General features: G+C 33.7%; 1 protein-coding gene across 3 annotated transcripts in view; it reads right to left on the minus strand.

Annotated features, from left to right (window-relative positions):
* The window catches only part of sn (fascin domain-containing protein singed), a 143,379-nt gene extending 127,231 nt beyond the window's left edge, over nt 1-16,148 (minus strand). Inside the window, exon 1 of one of the 3 annotated variants that reach the window (XM_090411015.1) lies at nt 16,130-16,148. The gene's annotated coding sequence lies outside the window, so the exon portion shown is untranslated. Of the gene's footprint in view, nt 1-1,631; nt 1,751-16,074; nt 16,083-16,129 lie in introns of those variants that run through there. The other 2 variants (XM_090411014.1, XM_090411013.1) reach the window with 2 other exon arrangements.
* Nucleotides 16,149-19,731: the final 3,583 nt, after the last annotated feature.

A 19,731-nucleotide genomic window follows, 5' to 3' on the forward strand; every position in this document is an offset into this window, starting at 1 on the left:
TCGCAGTTTACATTTTATTTTTTAACTTCAGCATGAATGGTTGCTGTCATGCATGAATGGTGCGCGCGAGGTAGGTGAAAGGAGGTCACTGCAACTAACGAAAGATGAGGGGAGAAAAGAGAAAAATGGCATTCTTAAAAATTTGGTTGATTTTGGTAAACTGAAAATTCGAAATTCATTTGACGATTAATTTCACTTCAGTTTTTTTAAATCGAAAAACTCTTTGGAATGAATAAAGAACACGATTTAAGAGTTTACTCGAACGGTCTTCATTACAATATAATTAATAGCAAAATACAGACTAGTATTCTGATAAATTTATAGAGGTCAATCATTTGAGCTAATATCATCTACAACCAAATAAACCGCTTTAAAATGCGAAAAGTTATTTCCATCAACAATGGCAAATATGCAATTTAATATTGCTACAATTTTTGGAACTTGAATAGTATAGAAGTATATGATCGCAGCATATTGTTTCATTACACTTAAACTTTAGATATCTAAAGGGGAAGACGTTTGCTTTTTATTTAGTCGACCGCTTACAATCCGAAGTCCAATAACCGCTTTCCTTGCAACTCAGGATCGAGGAATGTTAAGCAGTTAAATTTGAATTAGATTTATGTTTACTTCTTATTAGACAGGAGCGATATTTAGAAAACGTTTTTATATATATATATATATATATATATATATATAAAAATGTAGCTTTCAATTAAGTCGTCGGAAATTTCTCCACGACTGTGGAGAAATTATGATGAAAGCGGTTGAGATTTTATTAGAGTGAACTCGACGTTTTCCACAAAATCTTCACGACAAATTGCTCAAATGCATTTTATCAAATAATATACAGTACCTTTTATTAGACTTTTTTATATAGTTGATCCTTTTTAATCGCAAAATCAACTACAGAATCTCAATAAACGCATTTCAGTTCAGTGTTATTTTAAATCAGTGAATGATCTCGAACATATTGAATTTGCGAACCACGATGGCAATATTCATGCGACAAATATTTGCAAGAAAGTATTTTTATATAAATAAAGGTTTTATATAACTTTAACATTTGATGATTTATCGTTCACAAACGTGAGCTTCCATAAATAATAAAACTCGTGCAAATTTGTAGAGCAAACAATGGCTATTTTAAGTGGTAACTATTAAACATTTAAGTGTTTGACTATAATAATTTAAATGGCAATTACATTCGAGTGGAGTAAAATGCATAAATATACAGTCAAAAATAAGTCATAGCAATTTCGTATACTAAATAAAATAATAATCTGCCACACCCATGAGAAATAAAATTTACTGCACACAAAGACTTCATTTTCTCTAATAAAAATCCTAAATAGTACCTCAAGAAGGAAGGAAGGAGAAAAAAAATGCTAGTTAGTGTGGGTTGCCTTTGGGTATGGTGACAAAGGACACAGATCCGTTCTGTATTTACAGCTCTGATCTTAGCCACACATGGCCGGCGGTGACATCTTACTAATGGTAACACATCTGGGTCTCGAATGCTGAGCTAACGCTAACCAGAAAGAGGGAAACCGCAAGTATAGAAATACGAATCCCCCAACGTAAATATAGTTTGAAACAAAGATGAGGATATCCGAGAGAAATCTGCTTACCTCACGGTCCGTATCTTGCCTAACTATCCGCTAACAAAACCCCCGTAACAAGCACTAGTCGAACCGTCAAGTAGTACAAGAAACCGACGCTCCACGCCGCTTTGCTGAACTGTCACCGATCGACAGCCAACCACGTGATCCTTTCCAGCCAATAGCAGACAGATCGTTTGGAAGATAGCGAAGCGTGTCGTCAGCAGCGGTCGATGCATACAGGCGAGGCAGACGTCTGCGATTGATCTGTGGCGTAAAAGAGCATTTGCTTCACTTTCCGACAGCCCAGCAGGGGTGTGGAATAAAGTCCTCACAAAATGTACGTCAACTATGCACTAGAGATTGCAACTCGAAGGAACAATGTTATAATTAGACAGTATGTAGGAAAGTGCGTGACTTCCACACACTTACTCTGCTACCCTTGGCAGTATTTCTTGTGTCAAGGGCGTTCAAACCGGAAAGAAGGGAGGGGAAAGCAAAGGAAAAGACAGAATGCAAAAAAAACTGAAAACAATCTTATTTCATAGAACATTTATTTTAATTAAATTAAAATAAAACATGTTATTTTAATTTATTATTCAGCTATTTCCTGGTAAAGGTTTCTTTTTTCTTTTCTTTTCTTTTTTTTTTTTTTTTTTTTTTTTTTTAATCTGCTTACAATTTGTATGCGATCAGACATCCGGCATGGCACTGAATATACAAAGGCAGATATTATCAACTTGCACACTCCTATTGCATTGCTTATTATGCACTAGGCTTCCCCAGAGTCGCTAAGTTGTGACGTCATTGTGAATAACGGGACAATTTAGTCACGGTCTGCCTGGAGAAATCCTACTGTTTTATCCGGTGTGCTTGTGACTAAGGGTTCATTGAATTAGTGAAAATAAGATTAATAGCAATGATAAGTCAATGGAGAAAAACAAAACAAAAACATGATGAGAAGTGCAGGAGAATAAGAGAGAGGAAAGCGGGATCTGTAAGGGGCCTCTGTGAGGATCTTCGTTATTTACAACCATTGTTACTGGCTTAGACTGATTCGGAGTGACCTAATTTTGATTCAAAAGGAGTTTGAGTTGCGTAAGACTTATTTAAGAGTATTAAGATTGTTCCATAAACACACATTCCGTAGATGGAATATGAATTGTTGCAGATACGAATCTAAAAAATAGAAATACTATTGTACTTGTCCTTGAATGGTATTATTTCATTAAAAGCAGAACATTAGATTTTCATCACTGCTGAAATTATTTCATGTGTTCCGGAGTACAAGTAGGAGTGTTAATATGTGCTGATTTAGATTAGAATGAGAATTCTATCGAAAAAAATTTACAGTTTTTAGGCTCTGGTTATTTTAAAACTATTATTTAATAATCAGTGTGATTTCTTAACTGAGACTGATTGATTGACAGCCGGTTTCATTAATTCGCTAACAGAAATTATTGCTAGTTTTCTCACTTGGAAAGACGAAAGAAACAAATAAGGCAATGATTGCAGGCGAACATAAAACATATAAGTTTTACCACTAAAATGGCGCTATTAAAAAAGATAAATTCTAATATTGATCCTAAATACAAATTTTATTAAAATTTATCAAGCAGGAAGAATGATTATAATTTACAATTAATTTGCCAATTAAAACCCGTAGAGTAATAAAGAGAAAATAAAAAAGAAAACAATTATATTATTATTTCATAAATTTTGCCAATATAAATGAAAATATAACAAACACTTCCATCAGACAGTGGACTTCAACCAAAATTGCTGCACTCACCATGCATACGACAGAAGTAAATCTTAGACATGGCTTACAGGGCTACAATTAAATTGTCGATATTTCTTGTTTTTGCAGGAACTAGCTTGGCGTCAGTGACAAACTTCTGTTATTCATATCGGAATAACATTCCGATGTTATTCTGTTATTCATCGAGCAGTGGTATATTTGTAAAAAATCCAAAGATGTGTCAAAAGAAGTTACAGCTCGTTTATGGCATATCGATCCAATGATTCAATTTGAAACAAAAATAGAGATCCCAAACACCAAATTTCATCAATTCCACCCAGCCATTGTAGAATTATTAATATCAGATCGAATCATTTGGCCAATAAAAATAACCCGATTGAAATCAAAATTAGTTCATATGGACATCTGTTATGTGTGTACTAAATCAAAATTTTATTCAGCTTTATCTAGCCAGAGAAATGGAGTTATTGCAGTTATATATATATATAAAAAGAATACAAGAAATATAAAATTATTAAAAATAGAAGATAATCCTTAGGCTCACCCACATTACTATAAGTTTGCAACTTTTCGTGGTAAGAGCTACATTGTGTGTGTGTGTGTGTGTGTGTGTGTGTGTGTGTGTGTGTGTGTGTGTGTGTGTGTGTGTGTGTGTGTGTGTGTGCATTCGACATGTTTTGTTCTCTTTTTTTTTTTTGGACAGATTTTTATATAGATTCCTATTTACCAAATTTCAATAAAAATCTGTCCATCCAGAGTACGAAATAACTTGCATACGGAAGGACAAAACGAATCTATAAAGTTTGAATATATTACATTTTTTTCTTGGAGAGTCATACAAACAAACAGCCTTCCTTGTTTGCAACGATCTTGAGTTTCGTATCCAGCCACAGACGCAATAGAGTTATTGCATCTCTGAATTATCTTTTAAAAATCAAAAGTTATAAAATTACTGTAAAATTACAGGCTGTTTATAGATCAGTTGCAAATGTATGCAGCTGATCTAGATATTTGATAGTAGACGAAGGTATAACGTAATTAGACCTTCATTTTCAATTCAGTATCCATCGGGCACTGAACGAACGAGGATGGTCTAGCAATGCTAGGACTTAGCCGACCAAATTGTAATGTAATTATACCTTGATCTACTTCGTCTACTTGACTTCATCAAGTCATTAAAGAAAAGTCAAAAATCGACTTACTTTTAGTCATTCTTTCTGGATGGATTACACTGAAATTTGGAATGTAGACAAACAGTTATCGAACATTCTAATTTTGGTTTAAAGTGGTAGCATTACAGGGTACCATTTTTCAAACCAATTCGAATTGATATACAGTATCAATATAACTCGAAGTGTTATATTAATACTGTAACAAAATTTTGTATTTATAATCTCCACTAAAACATCTCTTATTAGCTCGATTTTTATTTACATCAGGCGATTTTTAGTGGCAAATTTAGACAAAAGCGGGTCGCTTAAGAGTCAAAGCCAAACAGGGAGGGGGGGGGGGCATCGCTTTTAAGGAATGCGGAAAACCGACTGGGGCTTCTGCCCTAATGTCCAATCCTCATCTTCACGTAGCGCGACCCGTTAGTAGGTATCCATTGAGTGCTGAACGAACGAGGATGGGCTGGCAATTTGGAACTTAGCCTACCAAATCGTACTCTCTCTCAATTTGCTTTAAACGGAAATATGTATGATGGTGCAAACATGATAAGATTTTATGCCGACTGGAGCGTCGCCCGGCTAAAGAAGGCCTCAACTGTTTACGTCAGCGAATCAGGGAGAGCAATGAAAAGTCAGCTACTGCTACAGACTCAATCTCGATATCTAGAAGAAAAACAAATTCAATGTCAATAGAAATAAAGACAGCCCTATCAATATAAGGAGTATTAATGGAAAGGAAATCTAACTAGCAGAACTGGAAAAATACCATGTGGCCAAAATTGGCATCACTTAAACAAAGAAGAATCTCAGAAACATGTGAGATCTTACTAAATAATAAGTATAGGATGTTATATTCAGGCAATAATGATCAAGGAAAGGAAGGAGTAGCAACAGCATTCAACATGAAGATAAACTTGATTCGAAGGCAGTTTCAAGAAGAGTTATGCGAGTAAACGCCAAAATGGGGAAATGGACAATGAAACTTATTTGTGCCTATAGTTACACAGAAGGTTCTGCTAAGGAAGAAGTGGGGCAATTTTTCGAGACATTATAGCAGGCAGCTGACATAAAGAAAATGGAAAAAAGTGGTCCTTGTTGGAAATCTAAACAGCAAAGTAGGTAGTGAATCCAAAGTTTTTAAAACACTACAGTTATATGGAGTGAATGGAACATTATGCAGTGCAGTACAGTCCATATTTAAGTTGAAAGTTAGCAATTAGAATTGAAAGAAATACAGGAAGATGGTTTGATGTAAAATCAAAGGAAACACAAGGATACACATTATTTCCACTCTTATTATCATATACAGTATGGAACACATTATGGAAGAAAGTGGCATTAGACCACTTTCTTCCATAATATGCTCCATATACTGTATAGGAAGAAAGTGGCATTAGGCCTGATATTAGAATTAGACATGTTAAATTTAGTTTTTTGCTTTATGCAGTTGATGTGATACTCCTAAACGCATCTAGTACAAGTTTCCAGGCTTCTCTAACTAACCTGAATAACAGCTGTAACAAATTCGGCATGAAAACTAGCAAAAAACCAAAACTATAAAAATAGGAAGGAACATAGAGTACTTCAGCTGCATTCCGAATGGAGATCCTTTAGAACAAGTAAAATATTCGAGCTATTTAGGCACAGTTTTTTAGTGAAGATGACAAATTCAATCTGGAAATAGATAACAGTATAAACAAAGCTTATTCTGTTATCTATTTCCAACTGAATAACTTTATATGGAATAAGAGAGAAATTAGCCAAAACATCAATCTAGCAATTTACAAGTGTTGAAACCAGTTTTAAGTTATGGATCTGCGAGTTGAGTTAGTAATAAAGCACTTCATCAAACGCTAGAGACCAAAAATATGAGATTCTGACAAAAATTAGGGAGTTAACTGATGGTATCAATGGCAGAATCATATTTAAAAAAACACGATATTAGAAAGGAATATGACATTGTTAGCATTCAAGAATGTGTCAGCAGAGCTGATCAAAGGTGGTATGGCCACTTAAATAGAATGGATGAAGAAAGATTAGCAAAACAGGTGTTTGATGGCATGAAAGAGACTCAGAAAGACCAGGGTCTAGGTCGATTGATTCAGTCAAAATTAGACCGTTAATGAAGTTGAGATTTAATGCGTAGTTTCTCTAGTTGTATAACTTTATGCCAAAAGCACTCACCGTAAGTTGTAATTGCAGGCGTAGACTTCTGTGGCTAATTGGTTCAAAAGATATATTTCGGTGATTACACCACATTTTTTATTATTCAGTTATACAAAATACTGAAATAATAGTTCCCGACAAGTTTCGTAAATCGTAGGATTTACATCTTCAGGGGGTAAACAGTATAACTTAAAGTTTAAACAAGAGAATTAATAAATACAAATCATAACCGTCTGGCTATTCATAAACTCAAATAACAGAATACAGATATAAAACGTTATTGACGTTGAACAATACTGGACGATGTCACGTGTTCTTGTTCTCGTTCATACAGTCCGAGCTCAGATTGAGGTAGATTTTTTATTAGAGCTGACCACACTTGATGGAGAATTAAACCTTGGTTTTCATTGCATTGGGCTGGGTTTTTCAGCATATTAGCAGCTTCTTTAAATTTTCTTATATAACTGTTGTTTTCTATGTATGACAACGTCGTTTTTTGCCAGAGTACATCGTGTCCAGTGGAAGTGGTATGGAAAGCAAGACCCGTTTTTTATTCTCTTTTGTATTGTACGTCTTTTTGGTGTTCAGCCATGCGTATTTCTCCAGATCTTCCTGTCTGTCCTACGTAGCAAATCCCGCAAGAGCAATGGATTTTGTAGACTCCTGGTTTTTTAAGAGGATGATGAGGTGGTTTTGGTGGATGTAGGAATCTTGAGATTTTTTCCATAGGAAGGAAGGCCTACTTTTATGTTGTGTTTGTTCATTAATTTGGCTAGCTTATCTGTAACATTTTTGATATAAGGAAGCGATATTGCGTTTTTGTAATCCTGTTTTATTGTGTTGTTAGTTGGAGGCATTTTAAGGATTATTCTCTTGATGGTTTTTGTTTCATACCCATTCTGTTGGAGGATTTGTGTTAAGTATTTTAGTTCTTCATTACATCTTTCTTGTGTGCTGGAGATATTGTATGCTCTGTCTCGAAGAGTTTTAATTAGGCTTATTTTTTGTGAAGGATGGTGGTGTGAGGTTGCATTTAGAAATCTTCCAGTGTTTGTCGGCTTCCTATATACTGAGAAGGAGAGTTTACTTTCTTCATTAATTTCTAATAGAATATCCAGAAAAGGAAGTTTTCTATTTTTTTCTTGTTCTAAAGTGAATTTTATGGTGCTGTGCAAATTGTTGAGATAATCTTTGAAATTGATAAGTTCATCTGTTGTTCCATTGAATATGATGAAAATATCGTCCACATAGTGTAGCCATATTTTTGGTTTTTTATGGTAATTCTTAAGAGCATTGTTTTCAAATTTTTCCATAAATAGGTTTGCTAATACCGGTGATAATGATGAACCCATGGCCAGTCCTTCTTTTTGTTCCCAGATTCTGTCTTGATAGGTGAAAAAAGTATTGTTTATACAATGTTTAAAGATTTAAGATGTCCGGGGGGGGGGGGGGAAGGTCTTCTAGGAGATTCAAAATTTCTTGTCTAGGGACGTTTGTAAACAAGCTAATAATGTCTAGACTTGCTAAGATGTCTGTTGGACCAATATGTATATCTTTCACTTTTTCTATGAAATGTTTACTATTTTTTATGAAGGAAGATGTTTTTCTTATATGTTGTGAAAGCATGTTGGTGAGGTATTTCGCCAAGTTGTAAGTCGGTGAATCTCTTCCATCTACTATTGGTCTTAAAGGTATATCTGTCTTATGGATCTTTGGAACACCATATATTCTTGGTATCAAAGGATGTTTTGATTGTAAGAATTTTTTAAGTTCTTCCGTCCAGAGAGGCACTTTTTTATTAGATCATTTGTTTTTTTGTGTGTCTGCCAAGTCGGGTCTCTGTCTAAGGGTTTGTAGGTGTTTGTATCTTCCAGGAGACTTTTCATTTTGTTATCATATTCTGTAGCATTTAAAACGACAGTTGCGTTGCCTTTATCCGCTTTGATTATGACAATATTTTTGTCATCCTTTAATTCTTTAAGGCAAGCGTATTCATTGTAAGGTAGGTTCCTATGAGGTAATCTGCTTTTTAAAAGTAAAGCTGTACTTTCTATACGGATAAGATCTGCTGTGTTGTCCGGTAGATTTTTAATTCCTTTTTCTATTTGTGCTATGATATCAATTTTTGGTAGGAAACGTGGGGTTAAGGCGAAGTTAAAACCCATAAGTAAAAGGTTATTCTCCTCTTTTGTTAGGACTCTCGAAGAAAGGTTAATAACTACTTTTGAATGATCTAGTTATTTTTTATGTATTTCCTTCTGAAGGAGTATGTTGAGCTTATGAATTAATGTATGTTTCTTCTGTTCTGAGATCGCTATTGCTTTGTTGAATGTAACACTATCGATGTTGTTCCATAGGCAGGATGGAAGAGATATGGCCAGTTCATTATGAAGAGAAAAAGTGTTATTACTAATTAATGCTAATTCAGCTCTAGTGACTGTAATTCTTTCTCTTAGAAAAGCTAGTTCCATTTTATGATAAATTCTGGAGGCCTTGTTTGTATGGAATATGCGTTTGATTTTGATGAATTTCGGGATGACTTCGTTATCTCTGCATCGGATGAGGAAAATTAGACCGTTAATGAAGTTGAGATGTTTAATGCGTAGTTTCTCTAGTTGTATAACTTTATGCCAAAAGCACTCACCGTAAGTTGTAATTGCAGGCGTAGACTTCTGTGGCTAATTGGTTCAAAAGATATATTTTGGTGATTACACCACATTTTTTATTATTCAGTTATACAAAATACTGAAATAATAGGTCCCGACAAGTTTCGTAAATCGTAGGATTTACATCTGCAGGGGGTAAATAGTATAACTTAAAGTTTAAACAAGAGAATTAATAAATACAAATCATAACCGTCTGGCTATTCATAAACACAAATAACAGAATGCAGATATAAAACGTTATTGACGTTTGAACAATACCTTTTGTATAAATAAACAAATTACCTTTTGAATACAGAAACCTTACAAACTACAATAGCCTGAAAAGAGCACTAAGGATGAACAAGAAACACGCACCCAAAATACCATACAAACTTAATGAAACAATATATTCGTTCAGGCTTCCAGTCCAGCAACGCATCAATACAGTCCAAGTTATTGTGTGTGTGTGTGTGTGTGTGTGTGTGTGTGTGTGTGTGTGTGTGTGTGTGTGTGTGTGTGTGTGTGTGTGTGTGTGTGTGTGTGTGTGTGTGTGTGTGTGTGTGTGTGTGTGTGTGTGTGTGTGTGTGTGTGTGTGTGTGTGTGTGTGTGTGTGTGTGTGTGTGTGTGTGTGTGTGTGTGTGTGTGTGTGTGTGTGTGTGTGTGTGTGTGTGTGTGTGTGTGTGTGTGTGCGTGCGCGCGAATTTTTCAATCATAGATTTCGTAGCTTCCCAACACAGCAAAAAAAAACCAAGAAATAATAACCAACTGGTGTCATCCTCAGATAAGCTTACATATAAACTTCGAGGATGAAAGCAGAGAAATTAGTTCTCATCCAAGATGTATCATATGTAACCAAATGCATGTAATGTACTTATCACATGTAAACCAATGTATGTAATGTATGTATTATATGTAAACAAATGTATGTAATGTAAGTATCATATGTAATCAAATGTAAGTAATGTATCATATGTAATCAAATGTATGTAATGTATGTAATAACTGTAACAAAAGTATGCAATATGGAGTGATTATATCCATTGATATTGTATATATATAGAGTGTAAAATTGCAAAGAAACATCTGTAAAAATCATCATTATGAATATTATAATAATATACGTTGTAAACAGTTATTGTTATTATTATTATTTTAAAAAACTTTATGTACGAGAAAATATTTGTTATGCATAATTGTGTTCATATAATGTATATAATTTATCTGAGAAATAATAAATTTCGAAATATACATACACACTGTAAAAAATTTTTTTTTAAATATTATTATTATTATTATTATTATTATTTATTAATTTTTTATTAATTCCATCTAACATAAAAAACTCCTATATTATTATAGGAGTTTTTTTATGTTAGATGGAATTAATATTAGGTATCTGCGAATCCCCTCAGATACGGTATAAAACACATCAAACAGCCACCTAACAAAATTAGAAATATTACATAGGAAAATTGTGTCAACAGTGATTTGGACACCTTATACGCAACAGTCAATATCCAATATCCGACCAGCACATGGCGATACACAGAATCCTGAGCATTAAAAATCTGAAACACTACATAATATTACTAAGGAATTACTTCAACATCACCTATCGAAACAACAGAAACGCATATCGTATAATACGACCCACAACAACTCTCTACATCCCTACACCCTTCAACACCTCATATGGTTCTTTGGTGAGATCACATCAGATACCCACGCTACTCAACAACCTACCAAAACCTACCAAGAAATTTAAAAACACATAGACAACTACAGAACATTAAAACACGAACTCTGGAAATTATACCAACAAAATTAATATACCATTAACACTAATATACACATCACAAATCACCAGCATCCGATGCCTACATCCCATCCATAAACAGTAAAAACAACATAAATAGTGAAGGCTAATTCTGCTCTCTTTATAAAAGCTAACCCAAGCTTCGAAGTAGGTGAGATTAAATCGCCTCATTCATCCACACGTAATCCTCATAATCAAAGACTGCAAATTATGTAACAAAATAGTCAGTATGGTATATAATAATAATGATGAAGATATAAAAAAAAGTATATGAATTTGTATCCAAAAAAAAAAACATGTGCCTTAAATGAATACACTATAATGTACAGAGCATCAAGTGTAATATGCATTAATTGTAAATATGTAAATACTCTGTATGATGAAAATAGAAAAATTGTTATTTTATACATAATGTGTAAACATGAAAAAAATGGCTGTAATAATCATCTATAATAATCATATGTATGTAATTTATCTGAGACATTATCATTTTATTATTATCATTATCCATTATTCAAAAATTCAACATAATCTTCATTGTTAATATTAGAAGAACACGTGTTGTAAATATAGACGAAAAAAAGTATTATTATCAAAATTTTAATTCAAATGCAATGTAGAAACTGAATCACAAATGCAGCACTTAGTGCTGAATTTTGCAAAAATACAAGCTGGAATGTCACTAAAGACGATTATTGTAATTGTATAAATATTTTAGAAATCAATTAAAAAATTATTGTTATTAATTTGTTATTATTAATTTTCATTTATTTTAAACATAGAAAATGTTTAAAATAAATGAAAACACTGTTCTAGAGACCAAGCATGGAACTTTTTCGAGCCACTTCGGGCCTCCAATAAGCTGGAGATGGTTTCGCACCGGGAGATGAAATTCATCTCTAACCTAAAGACAATCACAAACATCCACGCCCACAGCGGGATTCGAAATCGCGACTCGCTGGTTGGAGAACGTTCGAAATTTTACTAAATGCTATAACTGGTAACACACTTCAGCGATTTTTTGCCAACATTCGATAGAACTTTTTAGCTCTGTCGAATATCTGTTGAAAACCGTAAATTTGTCACAGGCATTCAACCTAGTTTTCACAAAAACGGTCATAATATCAATATTCGAAAATTCGACTCTGATTAATTTCATAATGTATATAACCAGATGCTTATTTGTTCATAATGTATATACACCATGCTTTCAGCTTCAGATTTGTTGAACAAAATCGGCATTTTTTGTTCTTTGGAACAGAATTCCTCACCCTTTTTCTCAAGGACTACAACCTAATAAATGTTCAAGAATTTCAGGTTCCTTCTAGCTCTCTCTCTCTCTCTCTCTCTCTCTCTCTCTCTCTCTCTCTCTCTCTCCCCTGTAACAACTTCTCCACTTGTGACAGTGGACAAGTGGTTATATATATATATATATTTGCATTAGGGGAAAATACTAAGGAAAGTGATCGGAGATTACACCACCTTTACCACGAATAGCCTAGTGTTGCTATTCGTGTCTGTTCACTTACTTGGGAAAAAGGATTAAAAAACCTAGCTTATAAATTTACTTGGTATCTTTAACATAATATATACCCAAGGCAAAAAACTTTCTACATATATACAGGGTGTTCGGGATAAATTTGACAGTTTCGTAAGGAAAAAGAAAATCTTCTTTGTATCTATTAAATTTAATGAATTGACAAAAAAACATTACAGGCAGAGTTAATTACAATACTATCAACAAGATTTACTCAAAATAACCACCATTAGCATCGATCACAGCTTCAATTCTGCTTCGGAACCTCGAACAAGCTGATGCTACAGTCTCCCTGGGAAGGGCCGCAAAAACTGTTTTAATTTTATCCATTAACTGGGCTTTTGTATTACTGGAAGTGCGATTGGTGTCTTTTTCAACTGCGCCCCATACAAAATAATCCATGGGGTTAAGGTCTGGGGAGTTTGGAGGCCAAACATTTGGACTGGTGAAGTCGTAGAAATTTTCAGACAACCATTTTTGACTTTTCCCAGAGGTGTGGCAAGGGGCCGAATCCTGCTGCCATACATACGGCCTACCATTGGCTACCCTTGTTATCCAGGGCTTGACTACAGTTAGCAACTCCACGAACAAAGCCCGAATTCCAATGCCAGGGTTCTTCAACACCTGTTCCTGCAGATTTGCGAGGAATTCTGCTGTACGAACGCAATCAGATCGTCTGCTAGGGATCTTTCTTCTTGCTACATCCTCGTAGTCACCATTGCAAGTCTCTAGTTCATGCCTGATTGTTTTTACTGTATTCAGGGAGCATTGGGCAGCAGTCGTAATATCCTTATTTTGATGGCGGGCACGAATCATCATGATACAAGTTATTCTCTTCCATGATTCAGGTGGGTTCCAGCTATCCATCCTTTCTGACATCTTGTATATGAATGAAGAAGGGTCCAAACTTTTAAATGAAGAGAAGTGTGTGTTAATACATGTAACTTACGGAAAAATATAATTAATTATAAATATGTCAAATTTATCCCGAACACCCTGTATATATATATATATATACTAGGGGGATCCACCCCCCCCCTCTGGCACCTACAGCGCCTACTCCCCCCCCTGAGTTCCGGGCTAGTAAGCCGGTAAGATAAAAAACGTGACATAAAAACGTTTCAAATTTCGGCTTATCTTTATATATATATATATATATATTTTTTTTTTTTTTTTTTCTTTTTTACTCGCAAACCATCCCAAAAGATAATAATTCCTTTTTCTCGCTTAATGGAATTTCATGAAAGTTTCTTTTTTTAAGGATCGCTATTAAAATTTATTTTATTACCTGACCTGGTTGGCTGAGTGTATCCGCTCTCTAGTCAATAGGCTGCGGGTTCGAATCCCGCCGTGGGCTTGGATATTTGTGATTGTCTGTGAAAATACAAGTGGTAGGCGGTAGTGTGTAGTTGGCGTAGTTTGTGGGTGGTGGAGATAGAGAGCTGTAGAATAGTTGCCCTCCCTCGATGAGTCTTTGGACACCCTGGAGGTGTCAAGTAATAATAATAATTTGAAGCATGATTTGAATTTTGGTTTCGATTAGGCCACTAAATTAGTAAAAACAAAATAATGAAAATACATGCAGTTAACATTCTCCATGTACACATGCCAAAAAAAAAAAAAAAATCTAGATCTGTGTTTATTTTAAGTGGAGATCAGCCTTCATATTTTCCGTGTGTGTGTGAAATCCAGTGGCGCACCCAGAGGGGAGGGGGCAATGGGCCCGGGCAAAAAAAAAAAAAAAAAAAAAAAAAAAAAGACGGAAAAAACACTAGAAAAATTTCCAAAAATCTTTTCCTAATTAAAATTCATTTTTTTTATTTATGTTGTGTCTTCTATTTCTATCCTACTTATGAATTAGCGATCACAAATGCTGTCATAGGTCGTATGCGATGCGTAGTGTGTATTCGCAAATCGTCAATGGTGAAGTAAGTGAACACATTTTAGTTTGTATTTCTAAATATAAATTAAATACCGAATGTCATCTGCGAAATTATATGACTGACTTTTATAATAAAATTTCGAAATATTGCCAAAATTTGTTGTAATGCAGTTTTGTCCAATTGAAATCAAAATTAAAATGACTTCCAAAAATTTTTAAGGATTTCAAATACTTATGTAAAATTTTATATAAAATATAAAATTTGTCGGCTAAGGAGAAACTTGCGTAGAGATGATGTGATGTAAGTGCTGTTTTGAATGTGGCGGGTTTTTTTTTTTTTTTTTCGATTATTCGTGACATATTTAGTTGCTGACAAATTAATTTAGGTAATTTTTCATGCAAAAAAAAAAAAATTACAAATTTTTGCGACTATACCATTCTGCAATAGAGAAATTTATTTATTTAAGAATTATTTTTATTTATTTTTCATAGCGGTACCCTTCGTCATAATGGCAATGATGATGGTAATATATAACAGAAACTTGGATCTCCAGTTAAAAACTGCTGGTCGCCGGTGAAACTTCGGCCAAAAGTCTGTGTTAATATTGGAGTCAGAGGAGGAGGAGTAATTTTTCTGCCATCATAAATGTAGAGTGAAATTGCCCAACTTGACAGACAACGAAGAGATAAAATGTGGAAAAGTTTCTAAATTAATGTTTCCACTAGTTTAGATCTTTCTGAGCGCATGTAAAAGTTTCCTCTCAGGCGCTCTTGACTGAAGTAATTGAAAAGAGTGAAAACTTACAAAGTTTTTTAAACAGGAAAAAACTTATTATGAAATGGTGCAATAACCTTTTCTTAAAAAATAATAAATAATAAAAAAACTTGCATAGAATTTAGCAAGAATCTTTGATTGTTTTGTTAAGCGAATATTTGTTTACCAGCGATTATCCTACACATATGAATAACAAGAGATTTAATGTGTCATAAACAATCTACAACTGGCCGTACAAAGTAATCGCATACTGCGTTATGATTTATCTTTATTCATTAACAAGCAGCTTTGCTTTATTTAAGAACGTAGGTGCTTATTATTGCATTTTACATTCAACTACTTATTATTATGGCAAGATTACTTCTACCATCGATCAACAGTAGCATGTAGTAGAGTGCGGTATATTCTCTGTTCTTTATCAACAGTTACGTCAAGTAGGTGCCCTAAACCTTTATTGGCTCTTGTCTATTCTATCAACACTATCTTATGCGCTTCTGTACTGTGACATTAATTAAAGCTGTCTGGAGTGCTTCATTCAAGTAGTTGTGACAACCACTAAGCTTTAATTGGAGTTGTGATTAGGAAAATTCATAACTTGCCCTAATGAAATTCAAAACTGACTTCATCTGTTCTACTTTGTGTGACACATAACAAAAACGGTTGATATTTTAATTTAAATAATATTTAATAAAAGTTCGACAGTGTTTAACGGTTAACTTACGACGTAAAATGTTGATGAAATTATTCCTAAAATAAATCACTTATTTTCTTCTTACATAATACGATTTCTTTCGATGTGGTTCCTCGATTTCGCTATGTATACATCGTTTCGTTTGATTCCAGATGTGACGTCACTCTCTGCTTTCGTGTGTTACATGATAACAAATTTCATCTTCCAGGTGGCACTTCAGGTGGTGTTTGAAAATAAATAATGGCTACTTCCAAACAATATGCGCTTGAGTCCAGTTTATTCAATAAATATGCGAATACGTTTTTAATAATAATAATAATAATAATAATAATAATAATAATAATAATAATAATAATAATAATAATAATAATAATAATAATAATAATAATAATAATAATAATAATAATAATAATAATAATAATAATAATAATAATAATAATAATAATAATAATAATAATAATAATAATAATAATAATACACTTTAAAAACGTAGACGATAAGCACTCTTGTATTTTTTTAAAGTTAATTTTATTCATCAAGTAAATCTCATTTCCCTCTGCTATATCTTATGGCCACAGCAGTAAGGCTATAATGTTAAATAATTATTCGCAGTCTTTTGGCTGGAGATCGGATAGTCTAATCACTCGACTAACCAGGCCGACTTCATGTACGTTGCTGTATAGTGTATATATACATTGTATATAATTAAAAGAAACACATGTATTAACCACAGCGAAAATTATTTAATTGCAAATATTTCATCCTAAGTATCTTAGGATATCATCAGTACAGTAGTTTAAAACAATAATAAGAGTAACATATAATTAAGGCGCATGATTACAATAGAATCTCATTAAACGTGCGTAACGTGTTACAGAAGTAAAAAATAAATAAAAAAATAAAAATAATAAAATAAAAATAATTAATTAATTATTTAATCTAATTAATTCTATTGTAATCATGCGCCCTAACTGTATGTTATTCCTATTATTGTTTTAAACTACTGTACTGATGATGTCCTAAGATACTTAGGATGAAATTTATAATTAAATAATTTTCACTGTGGTTAACACGTGTGTTTCTTTTAATTATGATCGCACCACAGGTTTCGTTATTTATTATTATTATTATTATTATTCGTGACACCTCCAAGGAGTCCGAAGACTCATTGCGGGAGGACACCTACAACTGTCTTATTCCTTCACGAGGAAATGACAGCGCAGAAGACAAACTTACTAAGAAAACTGCAATTAAAACAGGGTAAGCTACGAGTAGCTAGAATCTCTTTTTTTAAAAAAGTGCAGACGCGATAATCTCATTCCAACCTTTGCAAAAACTGAAGGAAACCATCAAATCTCCAGGTGCCCATAAAATCTATCAAAAAGCAAGTCATTCCTTACTACTCAATCAGTAGTGTCTAAGCATGAACTAGCAACAAACAATTTAAATATTACAGAACTAGAAACAGACTTGTCAAATACGTTAAATCAAGAATTGCTACAATTAATTATAACTGTCTCAAAGAATTCAGGAAAAAAAGCTTGATAAAAGCAATAGCGTTCTACATAATAAATACCTTAATCTATTAAATCGATCAAAAAAGATCACTAACAAATTACCAAGAAAAAATGGGTAGTCAATTTATCTAACCGTCCACTAACAAAAGATGAATTAAATGTTCTAGCAAGAGGCCGTAAATTTCCGATTTCACCGAAATGTTTCCCATATTTAGACTTCATACATAATATAGAAAGAAAAATCAACCATCTCTCTAGTATTGAAGCCAACAGACTTCGTTTTGAAGTAGCTAAAGTGATCTATAATGCCAGACCTTCAGAATTAAATATCCCACTATCAGAATTGAAAGCTATTATTTCCTTAAAATGTAATAAAAACATAATCATTACCAGAGGTGATAAAGGAAATACCACTGTGGTTCTTGATACAAACTCATATGACCGAAAAATGAATTTACTTCTTCGAGATCGTAATACTTACGCCAAATTGGATTATGATCCTACAAAACGTCAACTCAGAAAATTAAATAACTACTTAATGAAACTTCCTCCTTAGATGAAGAAACAATCAAAAAACTTAAGACATATAGTTCGCCCACCGTTTGCAGGTCCCTGCTTCGCGTCTTTCCAAGAATAGTCGATTCATGCTGAAGAGGAGAAAGAAATGAAGGACGTCCGAATTGGTCGCCAACATTCGAAATCACGTGCTTTATAGGTAAAATTTTCCAACTGTTATACAAGCAACATAGTTAACTACAATAATCATAAAAGAGAAGTTAATTTTCCAACCGGTAATAATAAACAACTCATCCCACTATACGGACTGATTACCTATTATCGGAATGGATTCTCCTTTTTCTGAGATGCGCAGAAGTGTCGAAGGATCTCTAATCGGTGGGCGAACTTTACCATGCAAGACCTCCTAGAATTTATGGCTTACCTAAGCTACACAAAACTAATGTTCCGCTTAGACCTATCGTAGACTGTATCAAAGCGGAACATTAGTTTTGTGATTGCAATCAAGTCAGGTTACTTCACCTGGAAAGGTCAAATTTACAAGCAAGAAGAAGGAACAGCAATGGGATCTCCTTTATCACCAAACCTAGCAAACTTGTCGGACACTTCGGACGCCATCCTTAATATGATACAATAGTACCATGTCTATTATATAACAAAAAACAAGCATCTACTGCTAAAGTGGGTGAAGAAGCATTAGCATTAAACACTAGAGGGCTACATAAATAGCATGAAGGATGAAATCTGCTTCCTGTTAGTCCATACAGAAGGAAAGACTATGCATTGGCAATAGCATCACGAAGCCACAGACTCAACATGCTTTGTCACAAGTAGGTTCTCCAATCAATAACAAAAGTAAATGCATGTTTCAGATGACATATTTCACGACGATAGCATGCCTTTTCAATATATACTTAGAAAAAAAAATCAATATTGATTTTGTAATCTCAATATGGGGAATATTGAGATTTTGTAATTTTGAGTATATTAAACTAAAAATCAGCGCCCATCTTAGAAGAAAATGTATTTATTTTGTCAAATACATTTTTTTATTTTCATTTTTTTAAATTTTGAAGTAAAAAAATGCGAAAGTAAAAAAAAGGGCGATAATATAAATAATAAAAAATAAACCCTTCTATCGCCTTCCTTTTCCTTGTGGGGAGTAGGCGAGACTGTTTTTAGCCCTAACTTTTGAAACTGAAGGGCAGTTTAATCTCAACCAGTTATCTCTAGCAAAATCAGAGATAATTGGTCCAAAACTATCACTAATAATACACGGCATTGGGTGAAGAGAGGCGGCTGACAAGTGCTGCCATCTCGTGGTCCCTAATCCTAACACTATATTTATTGTCTGATATAGTGTGGGTTACAGGGCCTATTTTCTTGAGTTAAAGGGACAAAAAACCCGAGTTTTCGGGAGAAAAACCCGCTTGCTCATGACAGAGATCGACTAACTGGTCCAAAAATAGCTTAGAAAAAGTTCTTCAAGCTGGTGACTAGAATTGAACTTGGGTCGCTATTCTTCTGGCAGAATTTTGTTTTGGCATAAGCCGGTTCAGATAATCGTGTATTGAAATGATGGTCTGGAGCATATGTTTCTAGCACTCGTTTATGTCTCATTGATATATATATATAGTTATAAGGGAATGGTACG

This window comes from Typopeltis vanoorti, chromosome 21 (genome assembly GCF_054136105.1).
Source record: "Typopeltis vanoorti isolate ZY-2024b chromosome 21, IOZ_Tvanoo_1.0, whole genome shotgun sequence".
Taxonomy (NCBI): domain Eukaryota; kingdom Metazoa; phylum Arthropoda; class Arachnida; order Uropygi; family Thelyphonidae; genus Typopeltis; species Typopeltis vanoorti.